Here is a 6,000-nt window from a genome sequence, read left to right as displayed (position 1 = left end):
ATACAGGCCGTTCAGCCTTTAATACAGACAGCTGTGTGCAATATTCACAAGCTAATAAGTGACGTCTGAAGGGTGTCGTGTTTCAGATCATTTGTTTTTAAATTCAGCCAGAGTGATGGTGCTTGAAATTGTGGTGTTTTTGTTTCACGAATGTTTTTAAGCAAACACAAGAGACTAACCTCCACTCCAAGTAAAGCATCTCACCACATATTTATTTAGCCGAAATTCTCAGCCAGAGAGGAGGCTCACAGCTAAGGATGTGCTCAGAACAGCGTCATGCTCTACCCTAACATCGTCACCACAGCACCCTAACATCACCACGGCGCCCTAACATCAATGTGGCATCCTAACATCACCACAGTGCCTTAACATCACTTCGACACCCTAACATTACCATGGCACCTGAACATCACTGCAGCATCCCAACATCACTGTGGCCATGGCACCTGAACATCACTGCAGCATCCCAACATCACTGTGGCACCCTAACATCACCATGGTGCCCTAACATCAGCACTGCACCCTAACATCACAGCAGCGCCCTAACATCACCACAGTGCCTTAACATCACTTCGACACCCTAACATTACCATGGCATCTGAACATCACTGCAGCATCCCAACATCACTGTGGAACCCTAACATCACCATGGTGCCCTAACATCAGCACTGCACCCTAACATCACAGCAGCCGCCCTAACATCACCACAGTGCCTTAACATCACTTCGACACCCTAACATTACCATGCCGCCTTAACATCACCGCGGCATCCTAACATCATTGCAGCGCCTTAACATCACTGCGGCACCCCTAACATCATCACAGCGCCCTAACATCACCATGGTGCTCTAACATCACCACAGCTCCCTAACATCAGCACTGCGTCCTAACATCAATGCGGCAGCCTAACATCACCACTGCACACTAACATCAATATGGGCATCCTAACATCACCACTGCGCCCTAACATCAATGCAGCACCCTAACATCACCACTGCGCCCTAACATCAATGCAGCACCCTAACATCACCACTGTGCCCTAACATCAATGCGGCAGCCTAACATCACCACTGCACCCTAACATCAATGCAGCACCCTAACATCACCACTGCGCCCTAACATCAATGCAGCACCCTAACATCACCACTGTGCCCTAACATCAATGCGGCACCCTAACATCACCACTGCGTCCTAACATCACCACAATGTGGCTCTCCTTTGGTGAACTAGCATGGCAAAATCTCTGTATGGTTTATTGGACCAATACCGACAATCACAACACCCATGCGTGTGGCTCTCGCCTAACAGCTCTGTGCAGGCCTGTCCAAGGCTCACTCCAGCTGGGTACAGTTACTGGATAGATCCAAATCCCTGAATCAATTCACATCAGCACCTGCCACCCTCTCCTGCCAAAAGCTGCCAATGAATCAGGAGGGATATTTTTAGGGGGTCATGTCAGGTTACCTTCCCCAACAGTGGTGTCCCTAGTGTGATCGAGTCCTTACACGTCCGTGGTCTGCATGCAAGTCTGAGAATGTGATGAACACTATATATATGTATATTTCACAGTCAGCTTGTTTTCAGATGTTTTAAGGTTATCTGATTTGAGATTAAGGAGGTATGCAAGATTAGCCTTCTTATTAACTGAGATGAAGGACCAACTGTTACCATGGTTATTAACTGATTTGAGATGAAGGGAGTTAGTTAACTATTACCTCGTTTATTATTAGATTAGAGGTTAAGAGCTTACATTGTCCCGTCTCAGAAAATTGCCATGGTGATTACAGTAGGACACAGAACGAGTCACAGAGTCTTCAAAGGGAACTGTAGGCAGACAAAGTTAACCAGTAGAGACAAGTACCCATTTTCAGAATGTTCTGGTTCTTCAACCTGGTTTGAGCACCTCTGTGGTACATTCACAGTTAGGAACCTGGCAGGTTTGACATCTCTAACTATCAGCCAGCACGTTCATCTCTCATACTGCCCAGTGTCCGCCACATGCTCAGCTAGAGAGCTCATTGACTGATCACACATGGCGGTGGAGACGGTATTGGGCCGCTGCCTCCCCCCGCCTGCCCTGTGTGGTCCAACCGGGGCAGGGCAGCACCCCCCTCCCCACTCAAGGGTTTTCGTTTGCTTAGTCGTGTTTATTTACAGTAACTTAGGCAGATGCTGCAGGCATCTGTTGCGTCACAGTGCTCTGGGACTCCGGGTCTCACAGCTTTGTGTATGTGAGCATGTAGGGGGCTGGAGGGGAGTTGGGGGGGGGGGATTTTGCCTTGGCCCCTGTAATCCCGGGTGGCAGAAATCCATATGTAGCAGGAAATGCAATGTTACGCTAATGTCTGAGCAGAGGGTGTTAAAGCTTCGGGGGAGGGGGGGGTTGCAGGGTTGGGGGTTTCCTACTCTCAACCCCCAGGTTGCTACACCCCATCACTGCGCCCATCTGGCTCACAGAGAGTCAAGGTGTGAAATACAAACACGCCACCCAGCAGTTCAGAGCTTTGTCCCCTCTCTGGATCTTGTTTTGTCACTATTTTCCGGTCCCAGGTTCGGAAGAGCGCACAATGAGGTCGTGTCCTGAGCTCCAGCACGAAGCAGGTGCTTTGTGTCACATGTCCTCCACCTTATATCCACCTTATATCCACCTTATATCCACCTTATATCCACCCTATAACTACAAAAGGGATCTTTCTCACTGGTTCCAGCAGCCGCTATGAGAATAATAGCTTGAAATGACTTGTTAATAGCAGAAACAAAGTCATTTGAGGAATGCGTCACAGAGAATTCCCTTCATTGTTGGTAGCTCCGAGATGTTTATAATGGTGTATTTAACCCTCAGTGACTGGTATACAAATAGCAATTATGTCGTCTGTAGCAACAGTAGGTTCAGTGGAAGTTCACCCTCAACTGTCTTGTTATCAGCAATGGAAGGTCATGAAATAATTATGTGCATGAACTTATTTTGGTTTTCATACAAAGAGAGTGGAATTGAAGAAAGGTACCATTCTAAAGGGTACAACAGCGGATCCCTCACTGGGATTTAGGCCTTATCTGCTGCCTGCTGCCTTATCCGCGCTTTTTACCCTCAGTACTGCGCAGCTAAGGTGGTTGTTTCTTCACACTGTCCCCACTGTCCTGTCTTCTGCCTCAGCAGAAAGTGCAGGCGTGTCCAGTTTGAGCTGGATCCCAATCCATGGACGCTTAGTTGAAATGGTTCCATGGCGTGTCCTTTTCTCGCCAATCTCCATGTCTCTTGTTGTTGCCGTTATACGGTAACTTAAGCAGGAGTAAAACTTTGTCGCTTTCGCTTTGTCGCTTTGGGAACATCTTCAGTCCAAGCTGGACCCATGACTAGTAACCCACAGTCCCTATGACCTCGTGTGCCCATATCTTCGGTAACATTTCTGGGTTTCTAAGATTTTCACGAGAACTACTGCAGTTTTCCAGCGACGATTCCAACGTGGTTATGTTTATATACAACATCACATACGAGAGAGGAAGAAAAGGTGTTTAAATTGCAGGCACCATTTGGTCCTTTGGTGGTTAACGTGGGGGTGAATACTGAGGGACCGCTCAGGGAGAGGGCTAGTCTGGGTCACAAGGCATTTTACAGTGGATCCAATTCCTGTTTTGGAGTGACTCAAAATGTAGAGAGGAAAAAAATATGGCGGCGATATTTTCATACACACACTAATCACGTAACATCATTGGCCATTTACAGAGCGACGTGGTGGGATAATGTGTGAAGGTGGGGTGGTGGGGGGGGTCACACAGGAACAGCTTGGAGGGGTAAATCTGCCAGGGTTCTGTGAGGAACCAGAAGTATATAGAAGATTTATGCCTGGGAGCTGGCTTTGGGAGATGCAGCAGTTCGCTCAGGCCTGTCCCTGGTTGAGACCACAAGCAGGGTCTGAAACTCCATCCAGAGAACTGAGGGGTGGGGGGCCTGTGGGTGATGTCATGCTTATATTTTGGGAAACAGGAAACCAACCATACAGGTGCATTATGGGTGAGCTATTGAAGGTTAGTGACTGAAGTGTGCTGCCAGTGGGGTTGGTGATCGCCCACCTCTGAGCTGGGAGGATGGTAGGGTCGTTAACTTGTTTTGTCATACAGCTATGGCAGAAAATGAAGAGAGTCGAGGGGTGTAGAGCGTCATAGGGGGATTTGTCAAAGCTCTAACAAGATCAGGACGACATCATGGAAGAGCATCCATCAAGATCTGAAAGCGGAGCTGTAAATCAGAGACAGGGAAATGCAAGGAGCAGGAGAGGAAGACGACGGCCTGCCTCCCGCAGAGAAGGACGTCCATGCCAGAGGCATTTGGTCACTCTTAGGTGTCACTGCCCGGTCACCTCCAGGTGTGAAGGGACATCTATTTGTTATTGGTCTGGAGGTCAAAGTCAGCACCACTGCCCCCCCCATAGCCCTCTGACTTGATTTGGATGTCCTTATTTGGGCAAGCAGTTTGGAAAATCAATGAACAGGTGGGCACTGTAGACCCTTATAAATGTAAAGTCGTTATCCAGTAAAAAAAGAAAATTAAAAAAATGAATGATAAATCTTCTAGCTGTTTAACCAATACTAGGCTATTATGATATCCATCCATCCACTTTCTGAAACCATTTGTCCTATTCAGGGTTGCAGGGGACTGGAGCCTATCCAGAGCCTATGGGTGCAAGGTGGGGAACAACCCAGGATAGGGCGCCAACCCAACACAGGGCACATTCACACACCATTCACTCACACACCATTCGCTCACAATGCAGTCTGGTAACTCCAATCCGCCTCAGCATGTTTTTGAACTGTGGGGGGAAAACCAGAGTACCTAGAAGGAACCTCACAACAACGTGGGAAGAACATGCAAACTCCACACACATGGAACTATGGTGGAGACTTGAACCCAGGTCCTTGTGGTGTGAGGACACCAGTGTTATCCACTCTGCGGCCCCCATAACAATAATCACATGAAGAATCCTGCGCACCCCTGCACGCAGGCCACCTCTGCTTTGACAGCCACTATTTTGCTGGGAATGGTGGGGAAGATGGTGGCGCCGGAGGTAGTGCTATCGTTCAGTAACTGGAGGGTTGCAGGTTTGAGCCTTGGTTCCGCCTGACCCCATCAAAGTGTCCTTGAGCAAGACACTGAACCCCAAATTGCTCCCGGTGAGCAGGTTGGTGCCTTGCTTGGCAGCCTCTGCCACTGGTGTATGGAAGGGTGAATGTGAGGCATGAAATGTAAAGCACTTTGAGTACTCGTAGGAGTAGAGAAGCATTATATAAATGCAGTCCATTTACCATTTACTTCACCACCCAATGAGAATCCTACTGGCCAGTGGAGGAACTGCAGTCAGGTATTTGTCACCTCTGTTTGCTCCCTCCACTAAGGCAAATGTGAGCGTGTGACTCCAGAGTGGAGGCGTGAACAGGGACGCCGAGGCCGATTCGCAGAGGGGCGTCAGGCCTCCCCGTTCCTCATAAAGAGCCAGTAGGAAGCGTATTGGGAGGAGCCCTAGCACATGCATTTCAAAGCACGTTCCCCTTCAACGGGACTGGAGTTTGGCTCACTAATTTGAGAGCATAAAAAGCTGAAAGCTGGGAACAATAGGGTTCATCAATTAGTGACACAGAACACACCTCTAAACAAAATAGTCTTAATTTGATCAATTTCCATGATGAACTTAACAAATGGGTCACATTAATGCCGTCAGAGACTGGCCAGAAATGACGTGTCTGTGTCCTTTCTTGTAGACAGAGACACTTGATGTGCATTTTTAAATCTAGAGATTAATAGATCATTTGCACTGAAGAGATTCCTGCTCTCCTGCGAGGAGGAGGGACACATATCATCATTTTACAGCCCATGTTAGATGCTCCTCGACTCTTGATGTGGATTTCGTCACGTAATTTATGTGACACTTTGTAATATTGGTATACACATGTTGATCAATCCACCACAAAAAAATCCTCAAACACGTTGGGTCCAAGTACGGTTCT

This window comes from Brienomyrus brachyistius, unplaced genomic scaffold (genome assembly GCF_023856365.1).
Source record: "Brienomyrus brachyistius isolate T26 unplaced genomic scaffold, BBRACH_0.4 scaffold62, whole genome shotgun sequence".
In the NCBI taxonomy this organism is placed as follows: domain Eukaryota; kingdom Metazoa; phylum Chordata; class Actinopteri; order Osteoglossiformes; family Mormyridae; genus Brienomyrus; species Brienomyrus brachyistius.
This window is presented reverse-complemented; position numbering follows the sequence as displayed.